Genomic DNA, 16,233 nt, shown 5'->3' on the forward strand with positions numbered 1-16,233 from the left:
AGGGAGAGGGAGAGGGAGAGGGAGAGGGAGAGGGAGAGGGAGAGAGGAAAGAGTTTCAGCAAGTAGGAAGTAGATTCCAATCCTAAAGATAGAAAGTGAACATTAATCTTGAGTTAATGTGGGAGTTCCAATGCTTGAAGGACAATGGGGAAATACCAGGGCAGCGTGGCAGCATTGCTGGAGCTATAGAAGGTTAATTATCAGTATCATGTCATAATTGCAAGAGAGAAAAAATAACCAGGCTTCAAAACAAGAACATCATTAATAGTACTAATATGGCTAAAAAAGAAAAACTGATAGGTCTATTTGACATACCTGGAACAGTTAATGCCTATTGCTAAGGTTTCCACTACTGATATAAGAAAAAAGTATCCCCTCACTATCTATCTAATTGTGGCCAAAATCGAATTGAAAATATAGCAATTACAAAAATGGGGAGGAAGGATAATTTTTGCAACTCAGAAATAATCTTGTCAACAGCGAAGAGCCCATTTCATTCCCAACAAACAAACAAACAAATAATCTGAATATTGGTTTAAAAATGATATTCAAACAAAAAAATGGGCAAGTATGCTCTTTCCCTCTCTAGTAAATCCAGTCCATCCACAAATGCCATTAGTTTCATTTCCAAAATCAATTCCAAATTCAACCCTTTCCACAGTGGCCTTCTACTATCTACTGAGGGAAAATATAGTGTTTCTCACTCAAATATTCCTATTGCTAGTGGACACCATCATTATTCTCATTCTTTTGTCCACAAAGAATGAATCCTCAGACATGTTGGATCAGGAAAGAAGAAATATAACATTGGATCCACTGGAATAAGTTGAATCAAGGGGAGATTGATCAGGCATTCGCTCAAGGTGATGACGTGGATTTAAAAGTAATAGCTGTTACTGTGTTAAAGGTACAGTTGTGTGTGTGTGTGTGTGTGTGTGTGTGTGTGTATTTCTGCCAGAAATGATTATAAGACCTAAGAATTTTTAAGTGTCCCCTCGTGGGCAGTTTCATCCTCATTGAGAATGCATAATTGAGATCCATTCAATTCCAGCCACCTAGTTCCAAGCCTAGTGTATAGACCACATGCTTGAGCACATTTCTGCAGCCTAACACTGCCAAGCAAAGTTGTAGAGAGGACACTGCCTTTAGAATCACATAAATTATACGAAAACCCAACTTCATCCCCTTGCAAATTGTGATACTTCAAGCAAGTATCTTTACCTCTTTTAACTTAAGTGCCTCAACTGTTAAGTGAAATTAAAATATTCACACTGCAAACTTATAAGGTATAGAGGTACATACGATGCCTAGAAAGGTGTAAATTACAGTGTCTAGCAAGGGCATGTGTTGAATAAATGGCAGAAATAAACTGGCCATGAATTGGAGGTTGCCCTCTACCACTTCATACTTCAATTGAGATCCATTGCATTTGGGTCCAGTAGCATTTTAATGTCCTCGTATACCACGCCAGCAGGAGTTAGTTGGCTGTATCCCTTGCAGGAAAAAGAAAAACACATCTCCTCCAAGTATCTGCCTGAAGATCAGGGCATCCTAAGGCAGTAGTGCTGGAGTACAGTAGAACCCGTGACAGGTTTATCAGCACAAGTAAATACACAGACTTCAACCAAAGCCACAACTATAATTTGTAGCCCTGGTCTAGTCTCTTCAACTCATCACTATCCCTGACACTTAGCTACTAGGTAAGCCTGGGCAGCCCGGGTCTGCCACACCACTCTTTATCTCAAACGCCTTCAGAAAACCTGACTAGAGTTCTGTTTCAAGCATCATTTCCAACCTCACGTGCACCATTGACCCTAGCTTGTCTCTTGAAATGCCTTCCTTCTCAAAAATGTTATCAGCTACCACTATGCTCTTCATCAAAGGGATTCCCCACCCTTCTCAGATTAACTACCTCCTAGACTAGAACCTCGACCCCCAGTGAATTGAAGAGTTCCATTCAAAGATGGATATGTTTTTCTGCCTATTGTCCAACTACAACCAGATAGAGTAAATTAGCTCTCACCCTTGTGAGACATCACAGATGTCATTCTCCAAAAAAAGAACCTTTTTACTCAAAATGATAATTTTCCCTTCTTCCAACTTCCAGTTCTTCATTCCTTTAGTATTCACTTGACTTAATCCAGTGCCCAGCAAATAGCCCTAAATAAATTCCTGTTGCCTGTTCTCCATTGCAAGTATCAGAAACACTCATCTCTACAGGCTGTGTGACCTTCCTACAGGTGACTTTACATCCCTAAGCATCAATCCCTTCACCTGTCAAATGGCAGTAAAAGAACCACCTCCTGGAATTGTCATGAGATTTGGGATGATTAAAGAATTAGAGATCTAGCCTGGAATCTGGCTCTCACTTGGGGCCTCTCCAGTGAGAGAGTAACTCAAAGAGACAGTTGCCCTAATGCTGCTGCCTGAGAACAGATGGCTTTGCTGGGAGGAGAAGTAATTTCCAGCCTCCTTTTTAAATTTCAGGATGTAATAAAGAAATGTGATTTATATAATGAAATATTATTCAGCCATAAAGAAGATGAAATTATGGAATTTGCTGATACATGGATGGAACTGGAGACTATCTTGCTAAGTGTAATAAGCCAATCCCCAAAAGCCAAAGGCCAAATGTTCTCTCTGATATGCAGATGCTAATTCACAATAAGGGGGCAGGTCGGGAAGATTTCATTGGATTAGACAAGGGGAATAAAGGGAAGGTATGAGGGATGGGAATAGGAAAGATAGTAGAATGAAATGGACATAACTTTCTTTGTTCATATATGCATACAAAACCAGTGTAACTCCACATCGTGTACAACCTCAAGAATGGGAAGTTAGCAGGGTATGGTGGTGCATACCTGTAATTCCAGCAACTCAGGAGGCAGAGGCAGGAGGATTGCATGTTCAAAGCAGCCTCATCTGCAAGGTGCTAAGCAACTCACTGAGACCCTATCTCTAAATAAAATACAAAATAGGACTGGGGGTGTGGCTCAGTGTTTGAGGGCCCCTAAGTTCAACCCCTGGTACCCCTCCCCTCAAAAAAATTCCAGTCAGTTGAGGATCAGTACTTGTGCAAATTAAAACAAAAATTGTATGGCAAAATAAACAAATAAATAAAAGAGAGCCTTGCCCAATCTTCCTTCTGTTAAAAAAAAAAAGGGAATTTATACTCCATGTATGTACAATATGTCAAAATACACTCTACTGTCATGTATATCTAAAAAGAACAAATAAAAATATAAAATAAAATTACATAAAAAATCAGAATGCAGCTAAAGACCAAGTTATATCATACTGCAGTTCAAACTTTATATTACTAAAGAATTATTATTACTTTTTTCTTGACATTAACCCCTTCCTATATTAGATCTATTAACAAGTTAAAAGTCTCACCAGGAGCAGAGAGGAGGGAAGAGAAAGGGGAAATATTGGGGAATGATACTGATCAAATTATATTATTATATTGTGTGCATGTACAAATATGTAGCAACAAATATCACCATTATATACAAATAATGTACCTGTTTAAAAAAAAAAGGTGGAAAAAAGTCAAAGGTCTCTTAGGATTCTCTCACATAGAAATCTATTGAGTGTTGTTGAGCTGCTCTGGGGGCATCTCTAGGCTGCTCAGAACGCCTACCAACACCCATGCCAGGAGTTAGCACCATGCAGAAAATATTAAGACCAAAACCAAGAATGAGAAGGCCCCTCCTTTTGACAGCCATATTTTCAACCAGAACCAGACCCCAAATTGCTGGTAGAGCCAACTGGACTTCCATCCTGATGAGACAGCAATGTGCAAATGGTACCAAACATTTACAAGTCTCAACCACTGGGCCGAAGGCATGTTTCTTGAGAAGAACTGGCTCCACTGTACGTCTCCTTTTCCCGCGTCCTTCTCTCAGGGTGGTAAAGGGAGAACTGGGGCACACGGTGAGCCCTACCCTGGGATACTGAATCATGGCTTAACTAATAATAAGAACTCATGGGAAAACATTTTTCAAAATATTCTACCACACAAGAATCAGAACTTACTTCAAAATATTTAATATTTCAACAAGTTAAGAAAACAAGTTAGGTGGAGAGAAATAAACAGGACCCTCACAGTGTTGGCTTTTCTCCATAATGTGCTGTTGGATTAGTCAGCCAAGTATCCTCAGCCCACCAGATGCAGGGACACAGTGATGATGTGACCTTCCCGGGAGAGTGGAGTCCAAAGTTTATGGGGCTCTGCAAATTACTGGAGCAGAGTGGGGGTCTCGAAGAATGGGAGAGATGGAGACAGCAGAAGCAGCCAGCCGCAGTTTTCCCCTGGGCTGTCTTTGCCCTCTTATGCCCTGCTCATCAGGCAATTTGAATGCAGACCAGACATTTCATCATTTTTAACAAGTACTTATGAAAAGGGGAATGGACTCTGATGCCGCCACAAAGATTCTAGCTTAGACTAGAGGCTGAGGTGTCAGGAAGGAGATGTTGGAGAGGAGGAGGAGGAATCAGTGCTGTATTTGTAAGCCAGGAAAGAAATGTGACTCTGGATGATGAAGTTTGGGCTTATAAGGTCTATTTGTCAGAGAGAAAAGAGCCCCTATTCCCAGACATTCCCAGACATATTATATTTATTTATCCTCTTTCAGGGAAAAGAGTCTAAACAATATCAGCATTATTTTTCCCTCCTGCATCTTATTTTCTCCGACTCCCTTAATTTTAAACTATTAGTTGTCATCTTCAAATGCAAAATCTCACAGTCCAAAATTAGAACATCTACTCCACAGATTGAATGTATTGAATAAATGATGAGGTAAACGGGAAGAGTCAGAACAGTAGAAGACTCTCATCAATTCAGAGCAGATTTCCCAGAGCCTTCCTTTGCATCCCCAAACAAAATGAATCTTCTTTCATTTTACTTCTTCGGCACTTGACACAGTGCCAAGTGCTCTTCCAGTTCACCTGCTCCATGGTTAGTGGAGCTGAGATGCATGACATACTGTAGACCATGGTTCTGAGCATGGTCCCTGAAGAAGAAGCATCAACTGGAAATGAAGACATGCACATTTTTTCCCCTGCCTTCAGACCTCTGAGTATGGGACCCAACAATCTGGGGGTTATCAAGCCCTCCAGGTGATCCTAATGCAGGCCAGAATAGTTCCCAAACTCTACCTGAGTTCCTACAGGTAAAGCCACCTCTGAGGTATACCTTTCAAGACCTGGGAAGGAAGAGAAGCAAGACAATAATGTTTCTAGTTTTGGAGACTAGCTTGGCTGTTGTACCATGAAACCAATAAGGAATACAAGAAAAGGTTGTAATTCCATTTTGTATTGTTTATCTCCTGGGAGATGTCATTCATAGGAAGGAGCACATAATAAAAATGTTTTTTATGTCTATTTTCACATGCTTGAGTTCTATGCATGTGTTGTCCACTAGGCAGCTCAAAGCATCAGTGTGGAAACCTGAGGTCCTAGCTGGGACTGTACAGCAGAAGCCACAGTGGTCAGGACTAGAGCCCAGGAACTGGGTGGGGCAGCTTTAAATCCAAGCCCGCCATTTTTAATTAGAATAGTCATACCTACTCCTTAATGTTCCAGAAGAAGGAAATGAGATGATGTTTGCAAATCAATTAGCAAAGTTCCTGGCTCACAAAAGTGCCTGATGCTGTCATTCTATAAATTTGTGAACTTGCAAAGTGTAGAGGAAAAATGTAGATGACAGAGTAGATCTGATTACATGGATTCATAAGAAAGATAAAAAAGACTGAGTCTGGAGGATGCAACATTGGGAGGGAGCCCAGGAGAGGAAAAGAGGCATAGGTGGGAGGCAACAAGAGTGTCAGGAGCAAGGGGTCTGGGAGTCAGTGGGGGAAGGGAGTGAACCAACAGGTGAACAAACATCTTACAGCCGTTAAGCAGGATTGGAACAGACAGGCATTTTCGTGCCTGTGAGAAAGTCACTGGTTGCTTGGAAAACAGCAATGTCAAGCAAGGTCTCAGGGACTGGCAGAACCCACTAGCTGACTCAGGCAATTCTGAAGTGCTCTAAGTTTAATCATGGAAATTTATCAATCATTAGAAGAAAGAGAATGGAATCCACATTAAAAACAGGAGGAACCTAATTAACGACCTTAATACATATAATGGAATAATTTTTATTTAAACCAAAAATCTTGAAATTATCCATGGTTATTTTCTTTCCTTCATGTCTCACGTGTGATTCATCAACTTTGGGTTTATTACCAAAATAAATCCCTAATCTATCTCTACTTTGACTTGTTGCCATCACCCTGGTCCTAGCAACCCCATCTTTCTTCTGAACAACTGCAGTGGCTTCTGCAGTCTCCCCATTTCCTCTCTTGGTTGCTTTCCAACCCCCTGCTCTCTTCCCAGCAGCCCTAAGGATCTTTATTATGTAAATTAACCACAGCAGTCCCCTGCTTCAAACTTTTCAGTAGCTTCTTATCACACTTAGCAAATAATCCCAGGAGGACTCCTTATTTTAGTTAGCAAATATTTCACTTAGGTAGTTTCTGTTCATTCTGTAACTCCATACTATCCAATACCAGCCACATGCAGCTGCTAAATATCTGAAATGTGGCTAGTGAAATTGAAAAGCTTTATTTTAGATTTTTCTTAATTTATATGAACTTAAATGTAAATGGCCATTTGCATAGTGGTTAGCATCTTGTACATTGCCATTACTGCAGAAGTTCTATTGGACAGCTTTGCTCTTATCTGGTGTCCCCTGTGCTCTCTCATGCTTACTGCAGATCAGCATCATGGGCTGACCTTCTCTCCTCACCTGCCTCAAGCTCCTTATTCCTAGAGGGTTTTTCTAAAGATTGTTCTCTCTGTAGAGACTTGATGTTCATTGATCTTCACATGATTGTTTTGTCTTAGCTTCATGTCACCCAGAAAGGCTTCTATTTACCACTTCAAGTCAAGTTTTCCTATGCTATCTTCAAAGCATATTTGGCTAGCAGAAAATATTCTTCATGGATTGTGTGTTTATTACCTATTCTCCACTTTGGCATAGTACCTCCCCAAGAGTAAGGACCTTATTTTTTAGTGTGGGTGGAAAACTTGAGCTTGAAAAGGCAGAATTTCCACTTTTTGGAAATAAACAATCAGGCAATGCATTCAGGTGTTTTCTTAGAAGAAGGAAAGATGCATTAAAGATTGTATCTCAAGATTTCTGTTTTCTTACAAATCAAAACTACTCTAAGATTTCACCTCATTCCAGTTAGAATGGCAATTATCAAGAATGCAAGCAATAATAAATGTTGGTGAGTATGTGGGGGAAAGGTACACTCATACTTTGCTGGTGGGACTGCAAATTGGTACAAACACTATGAAAAGCAGGGGAGATTCCTCAGAAAACTTGGAATGGAACCTCCATTTGACCCAGCTATCCCACTCCTTGGTTTATATTCAAAGGACTTAACATCAGCATACTATAGGGACACTGCAACATCAAGGTTTATAGCAGCTTAATTCTCATAGCTAAACTAGATGCCCTTCAACAGATGAATGGATAAAGAAAATTTGGTACAGATACACAATGGAATATTACTCAGCCTCAAAGAAGAATGAAATTATGGTACTTGCAGGTAAATGGATGGATCTAAAGAATATCATGTTAAATAAAATAAGCCAATCCCCCAAAAAACAAAGGCCAAGTGTCTTCTCTGATAAGCAGATGCTGATCTATAGTGGGGCGAAGGGATAGGGAAGAATGAAGGAACTTTTTTTGTGTGTAGAAGGGATTAAGGGGAGAGGTGGGTTGTGGGGATGGGAAGGACAGTAGAAAGAGACAGACATTATTACCCTATATACGTGTATGATTACACTAATGGTGTGACTCTGCACCATGTAGAGTCAGAGGAATGAGAAATTGTGCTCCATTTGTGTACAATGTGTAAAAATGCATTCTGCTATCATGTATAACTAATCAGAACAAATTTTTTAAAAATTCTGTTTTCTTTTAAAAATAAAAGGCAAAGTTGTCTGTTGAGTGTGAGCTTGCTAAGGATAAAGTGATTTCATGATCCCCAGTAAGGAACTAGGAAAAGGGATTTAACCAGCTACAGTTTAAAGGATTCACTGAGCACCACTGAGGATCCAGAAGGGAAGAGAAGGGAAGGGAAGGGAAAAATAGTTTGTGGTACAATCTGTGGTATGAATTTTCTTCAATAAGAGAGATGATCCAGATGTTCTTATCACATTTAATCCTTATAATCTCTGACATATGTGCCAAAGTAGCCGGACTTTACAGATGCACTACATTTCAAAAAGGTAAATTATACATTCTGTGAGCTCTCGTTAACAAGGTTTTAGGTAGAGGAAAGGGGAAAGGGGTGCAGAGGGACGTGGGGGCCCAAGATCTAAGGGGGAAAACTACAAGAGAGTTGAGCAATGAAATCATTTGTACATCCCTTCTTACCCCAACATCAGCTAAGCATCCTTCTTTGGAGATGAAGGAAGGGTGTGGACCTCTCTGGGCAATGCTTCTCCTCAATCTATTCATCAGAGAAGTGTAGACTGCTGGTATCTCGGGACAAAGACTTTCTCTCTTCTAACTCCAGGGTACTAGAAGAAGGGAGACCCTAAACCTCCTGGCAGATCCCACTTAAATGTAGCAAGTGTTTCAAGAAGATATGCAGTTAAAAAGGCAGCAAGGCCCCTGAAGGACATCTTTTAATGGAAAGGCTAATCACCATGGTTATTATTTCCCTCTAATTCCTCTCTCTTTGACTGTATGTAGAGAGTAGTATGACTGTATGTTATTTACCACTTTAAGTAACAGGTTGCAAAGCATAGTAATGGACATGAGCTATAAAATCAAACTTCCTGGGTTCACATATTGGACAAGCTGTATAATCCCAGTTCCTCATCTATAAAAGTGACATGATGACAATACTGATACTACCGCTATAGGGTTATTGTAAAAAATAATGTTAAGTAATACCTGTGAGCTCAATAGGACAGTATCTGTCACAACCTAAGAATTCTATAAGTGTTCATTTTTACTACCCTACTACAAATATTCCATAATGTTTGACAGAAAGTTAATGCTCCAAGAATGTCTCCTAAATGAGATTGATAACAAAGGACATAGCTGGATGAGAGATGGGTTTATGCTATCACATATAAAAGGAAATGGGCCAGTACTTCCCAGTTGTTCCCAGGGAAACCAATCCCTTGTTCTTAATTGCACATATCACACTTGGACTACACAGGAAAGCTGATGTATATACCAGCCTTGGAATATGGTGGCTGCACTTGGAGCTGTGGCTTTACCCTAGCCACAAGCTCTTCTTCATCTTTTTAGCCACTGACACCCAGCACAGTGACCAGACGTTTGATTATTGACCAGTTTCATCTTTTCTATGAACTGGGAGACAATGTTAACCAGAAACCAAGAGCATTAAGTTACCTGTGCAGTTTTATCATTGACTAATTATATGGCCTTTGGCCATGTAGCTACTCTCACGTTTTCCTAAAGGATGATGTTGGACCAGATGACAATGACACTTGTGGAGTTCATAAACAGTAACTAATAAGCTATTTTGCTATGATTCAACCTAATACTTGCAGCCCTCAAATTCTATGCAGTAAGTCAGTGGTTCTCAAAAGAGTTATGCAGTCTGAGAGGAAGAAAAAACAATACTCAGACACAAAATAAAGTGTGCCCCCTTTATACAGTACTTAACAAGTATGGGCTATTTTGCAACATAGCACTAAAAGAATGGAAGTATTTATCAATATTTAGGATAATAATCAAGCAACTTCAAAAATAAGCATTTCCCCATACTTAAAATGAAAACACAGATCCCAAATGAATCACTTATAAATGATACACAAGTATTGGGTCTAGTTCAGGACCCCCATATCACCCCTAAGTCTGAATACAGAGCCCCAATTCTTCCCATTCTAGCCCTTTGCTTTTTCTAAGGAAGCCTAATCTAATTAATAATAATTTCAGTACCCTGAAAAGGATGACTGACAGAACAGTAGCCCCAAAGAAAGTGGATAATAATGCAAATACTCTACTTTTGTACAGCAGAATGTAACTATATTTCAACTCTACCATTTATTATAAAATATGTCTTCATGACTTCACCCTACTCCAATACTGAAGTCCTACTGGTACATTTTTTAATTTCTTAACTGAATCTTCAAGCTTTAAGAATAAAATCCTCCTATGCACAATGAAGCAGAAGAAGATGGTTGTGAAAATCCTAGTCTGATTCCTGCTATTTGGTGACTATATAATTTGGCACAAGTTACTTGGCCACCTTCTGTCTCAGTTTCTCACTTCCTTAAAAGTTAAAATAATATCAGTAGCTACTGTAGAACTGTAAAGCACACCTTCTTTTTCTTAAAATAAAATTGGAACTAAAAAAATACATCTGTCTTATAATTTGTCCTTGGTTATAAATCAATCAGTTCAGGAACCTTGAATCTTGCCACTCTTGAAGACAAAAGAGTGATTTGGAAAGTACAGATACTTTATTGACATATACAGTTGTTATAAAAGGCCTTATTTTGAGAAGGTAAGGAAACAAAATTCAATCAATCAAAATTTAAGTAAAAGAAACCTCCCCTCAAAGCACAGCCCTAACAAAGAATCATTTTAATTGTTCTGTGTGACTCACAACAGGTTTCCTCTGTGATTTCTTTCTTTCACTATAAAGAAATGGGACTCTGTGGTTGAATTTTTCTAACTCATAAAATAAATGACAATTACTTAATTTAAGGTGTAAGTGATGTTTTATAAATTCTTTTCTTTTTTCTTTTCTTTTTTATTCTCCAAAAAGACATCATTAATTGAGAAAACTTTTGTGTTTTAGAAATAATAATAAAGATTATTGAGCTCCCTCCTGCAAAAGTTAATTAATTATTATTCTTTTATTTTTACAAAAAATGATCATATTTAAAATAATAAGGAAATTAAAGTACTGGCAGTTTCTAAATCTGAACATAACATGGGGCTTTGTTCATAGCTTGACAATACCATATGATGTTGTGATGATTCGAGGAGTCAGTTCATGTACAGCACTTAGGACAATGTCTGGCACAGCTCAATGTTCAGGAAATGGTTGCTATTATTTCATCTTAGACTCAAGCTAATATTTTTTACCCACCATATTTATTACAAAATAGAATTTGGTCTTGGCATCAGTGAACACATATATGGTATAATTAATCTCACATTTTTAATTGATTATGATTTTTGTGTTTTTAAGGCAGTCTTCTTGGTTTATAGAGTTAACTGGACCAATGTTTCCCAATCATTTTTCAAAAATTAAATCCTTAACACAAAAACAAATCCAAGGAACTCCACAATACAAAATGTATTTTTTGATATCTCCTAATTTAAAGCACACACACACAAAGATAAATAGCTACTATAGGCTGGGCATAATGGCACATGCCTGTAATGCCAGTGGCTCTGGAGGCTGAGGCAGAAGGATCATGAGTTCAAAGCCAGCCTCAGCAACTTATCGAGACCCTAAGAAACTCATACAAGACCCTGTATCTAAATAAAATATTTTAAAAAGGGCATGGAATGTGGCTCAGTGGTTAAGTGCCCCTGGGTTCAATTCCTAGTACAAAAAAAAAAAAAAAAAAAAAACTACCTTGAAATTAATTTGCATTTTATTACAACATACATTTGAAAATTCATCTTTGAGTCAGATACATTCTCACCATAGTCAAATTTATTAAATACACAGATTCATGGGTGTTTTTAATAAATTCAGGGGCTTGTAAGAGTCCATAGCAAGCAAATGGGAACAGTGAATTAGAAGGGTCAGCAAACTTTCTCTGCCAAGGGCCAAAAGCAAGTCACCTATGCTGGTCACCTATGTCTCTGTCCAAACAACTCAACTGTGACATTGTAGTAGCAGGCAAAATGTAAATGAGTGGGAGTGGCTGTGTTTCCCTAAGACTTTATGTACAAAAACAGGTTTGGTCCCATGACTGGAGCTGAAGACCCCTGATTAGATCTCTAATTAATTATCATTTCTAAAAATGTGAACTATTTGTTAGCTGTGTATTCTCCAATACTTCTCCCAGGCCAGGCACTAAAAAGAACTGTGCAGGTACAGAACTACAGATTTTTACCATCAGGTTCTTTCATGCTCTATAAATTCCTGTAGGTGTGCTAACTTCAGGAAGGAAACTTGAAGAAGTTTTATACTTTAGATATTATGTTCAACTTTAATACAAATTCCTCATAAATCAGTTAGAAACTCACAATCCTCCTACATAAAACAAGGACAGACTATTAAAAATTATAAAATGTTATCTTTTAAATTCATACTTCTCTATATATTATTTGACTTGACAACAGTCTAAGTTACTTTTGTAAAGTGCAATAAAGCAATGTATTTTCAAAAGGTTATAAAGAACTAATTTGTAGAGCCAAGTAATTCATGCATTAGAGACTTACTTATTTGTTGCCTTATCCATTGTCTCAGCTATCATTTATTAAATATCCCATTGGTTCAGAGATCAAGGCTAGTCTGGATATATGAAATGCATAAACCCCAAAACTAATGCGAATTAATCGGATTCATTGTACAGTTAAAAGAGGTGAAGACTTGGAATACAAAGTAATTAACACAAAACTGATAGAAAAGTGATACAAGTACTAAATTATTTATCACTCTCATCAATGTAATTACTTTTCTCTTTATCTTCTGCAAAAAGTAATCAGAGTTAATTTGCCTCAGGGTATGTGTTAAAAGTTTCTGTAAGCCAGAAGTGTTAAGTTTGCCAGGTACCTAGAAGTCATTTCCATGCAAGATGGAACCAGAATTCTGAATTGTCCAGGGAGAAAGGATATCTCCAAGAAAGTAGAAGATGACAATCTCTTGGAGAAGAGAAGCAAAGGCAGGGGTGGGCTTTAGAATTTCTCTAGTGGCTCAGAGAACAGGGCTCTGGGTTAATAGAAACTCTCACTGCCATGCCTCAGAGAGCAATGGACCTTGGATGGGAGTGGCCCATTTAGTAATTTTCTGGATGGTTGGACACTATTCCAATCTCTAGGTATAAATTTGGCACAGAAGTCATGAAGCTATCTGCCTTAAAGGGATCATGTGGACTATAACAATGACCACAGTGGCCCTAGGATGAGAGGTTCCTTCCAGGGCTGTGTGGACTCCCTAAGCCTAGGGAAGGAAGCAATATACTGAATAATATCTTAGCTTGAACACCCCATCCATACTAGAGTTCAGAAAAAAACTGAATTGGATTTAGAGGAACAAAATAATGTTTCTTTGTTTTTCTACTACAGTTTTAAATCTACATATATACTACCTATCCTAAAACAAAAGGCAAAATTTTGCTTTAGGGGAGAGAATAACCAGATGTCTGAGAAAGTCAAGGGAAAGTTTTGTGGAGCAGGTGTGTTATGCTCGAATTCGGGACCCCCAAAAGACCACCAGAGACCAAGATCAATGTAAGTAGCAAAGAGGTGTTTATCGTGAGCTAGCTCGGTCCTCCACTTGCACACAGCAACTGGTGATGCTGAGAGGCCCCAAGCCCAGGGTTTGCAGCAGTTTTATACACTCTTTGGGGAAGGCAGGGACTTCACATACCTCACAGCATCTCTTAGCAAATCATCACACACCTCAGGAAAATCATAAAACAACTCTAAAACAGGATTAGCACATTCACTGGTGGGAACAAGTTGGGTAAGGGTGATTGGCTAGTAAAAGAGGGGGATTCCTTTGAACTGATTGGTTTAAGCCATGAGGGGTGTTCCTGCTGAACTACAGGGTTTCCCAAAAAGTTATCAACCACCATAAACTACTGGGAGGGTTATCTAGCATCCCAGGTATTTCCCTGTCTCATGCTAATTGGTGGCTGCTAGGGGGTTGCTATGGGTCCCCACCTAGCCTGACTGAGTCAGGGACACCTGGCACAGCAGATCTCTCCTGTTATTTGTAGATAAACAACTCAGAAGGGTGGGTATGTGCCTAGGAGTGCTCTGTGGGTCTTTCCAAGGACAAGGGTCATGCCTCCTTCCTTGGACAGGCTTTGCTCTGAGGTAGAGTCTTGTTTTTCAGGTGACACTTACCAATGATAACAATAAGGATACCTATGGTTTGTGAAGTAGCTAACATATTTAAGATAGTCTATATATTTCATTTCTAGCAATTATACCAGCATTATAAAATGAATGTTTTCTATCCTCATCTACCACCTGAAAAGTGGAGACTCAGAAATGTGAAATTATTTGCCAGATACCCTATAGCTAAGATATGACTGAATTAAGTAGCTGGGATGAGATTCAAATCTTAGACCAAATGATTCTAATGTCATGTAACTTCCAATAAAATAGCACTTTCTAAAAACTGAATGATGGTAGATTTTTCTTGGAAGGAAATTTAATTTAATTTAAAAAAATTAAAAGAAAGAATATTCTATTCAAACCTCCAAGGGTTGGGGGTGGGGGAGAGAATATATGCATATGTGTGTTAAAGCAACCCCTCACCCCCACCCCCCAGTGAATTTCACAGTCAGCAAGGCTTGGGAAGCATTGCATTGCCCCTCAGTGAAGACCAATGGAGGGACATTTCACACATGGACAGTGACAGTACAGCAGGGAAAGTCTAGGTAAGTTTTGAACCAGGTCATCTACCAGAGCTCAGATGGTGATGAGCAGTGGTGGAAGTTAAGGCTATGCAGAGGCACTGTTTCATGTTCTCGAAGTTGTAGGAGACAATGTTGAGAGCATAGTTCCTTCTGGAGATAACAGGGTTAGAAAGGTTTTTAAGCAGGAGGTGGCATGATCAGATGTATCTATTGGCAATATAACTAGTGACAGTGTACAGGGTGGAGGGAGGGACTGGTGCACACACTAAGTACATAGGTAAGAGGGAATGCAGCAGTACAGTCTGTACTTCTGCCTGATAGATGAGGGAGCTACAGGATGATTCTGATGTTTCTATCACTGGAGACCGGGTGGAAGGTGGCACTAGAAACATTAAGTCTGTTTAATAAGATCATCTGACTTGAATTCATTTACTCAACAGTAAACCTTTCCACCTGAGAGTTTCTTCCTGTGTATTTTTATTGCTGAGCATACTAATAAAGCAGATTTTGCAGGAAGATGAAATACTCAGTTTTGTCATGTTAAATTCAAACATGGCAGACAAACATCCCATTGATAATGCAATAGAAAATTAGATGTAAGTCTTCTGAACATAGGTTGTCACTCTTTGATGTAAGTGAAAATACTTATGAAACTTTAAAATAAATCACAGATGGAAGACTCACCCTTTGGAATTCTGTTTCACCGGGGCCTAAAGGGAAAAGAAATATGTATTTTTCAATCTTCTTGAATCAATCTTATTTGAAGCAGAGATAGAAAATCATTACCTGAGAACTCAAGCCAGAGTCTATCCACAGATATACTAGGTCAAAGACAGGACAATGCTTAAGAAGATCAGCTTTGATGTCATTGGAATCTGTGTTTAAGTCCTAGCTCTGCTACTTACTAGCTCTGTGGTCTTGAGCAAAATAATAAGTCTTGCAAAGTCTCATCTACAAAACAGACATACTAACAACTCTTGGCTCAAAGTAAGGACTATAGATGATAAATGTTGGAAAAAAATGCCCAGCATATAAAATTTGTCCAGTAAGTGTTAGCTGTTACGTTAATGTGAAGAAGAGAAGGTTAACTAAAGATAGCAACATGTCCAAAGGAAAAAGAATAGAATGAACTTTATGAATTGCAGAGTCAGACTAAAACATAAAAGTTGACAACAAGTATCTTGCTTTATCCTAAGTACTCTGAACTATAAGCAAATGAAGTCTGGTCCTTCAGAATATTGTATTATAAAAATAGATGTGTCTGGCTTTTAAAACTTGAGGCCATTAGCCATACAAGCATACAATTAAATTCCCTGGCTTGAATTTCCCAGCTTTCCAATAGCACTTATATTTAATTTCTACTAAGAAAGAATGCATTAGTCACATAATACGTACATAAATATTCTGATTTACATGACAATAATATTTATCATTGTAACCTAATAGATTAATATTTTACCTTATACATCAGTCACTTATAAGTTTGATTAGTATTAAATCTTCTAGGGTTCGATCAACCCTAGAAAAATCCAGAGTATCAAACCCTAGGTTATTGTAACTTTCCCAGTAAAGAATCATCCCATGAGATGTATCTCAAAGACTGAAAAAAATGGCATCCCCTTATCAACATCCCAC

At 38.5% G+C, this 16,233-nt stretch overlaps 1 protein-coding gene across 5 annotated transcripts in view; it reads right to left on the minus strand.

Moving 5' to 3' along the window:
* Positions 1-16,233, minus strand: part of Asns (asparagine synthetase (glutamine-hydrolyzing)) — a 153,988-nt gene that overhangs the window by 57,134 nt on the left and 80,621 nt on the right. For 2 of the 5 annotated variants that reach the window (XM_048785973.1, XM_048785975.1), the window contains exon 3: positions 15,283-15,308. The exons of the other annotated variants lie outside the window; for them this stretch is intronic. The gene's annotated coding sequence lies outside the window, so the exon portion shown is untranslated. The remainder of the gene's footprint in view (positions 1-15,282; positions 15,309-16,233) is intronic. 5 annotated transcript variants of the gene reach the window in all.

Source organism: Marmota marmota, unplaced genomic scaffold, assembly GCF_001458135.2.
Source record: "Marmota marmota marmota unplaced genomic scaffold, marMar, whole genome shotgun sequence".
In the NCBI taxonomy this organism is placed as follows: domain Eukaryota; kingdom Metazoa; phylum Chordata; class Mammalia; order Rodentia; family Sciuridae; genus Marmota; species Marmota marmota.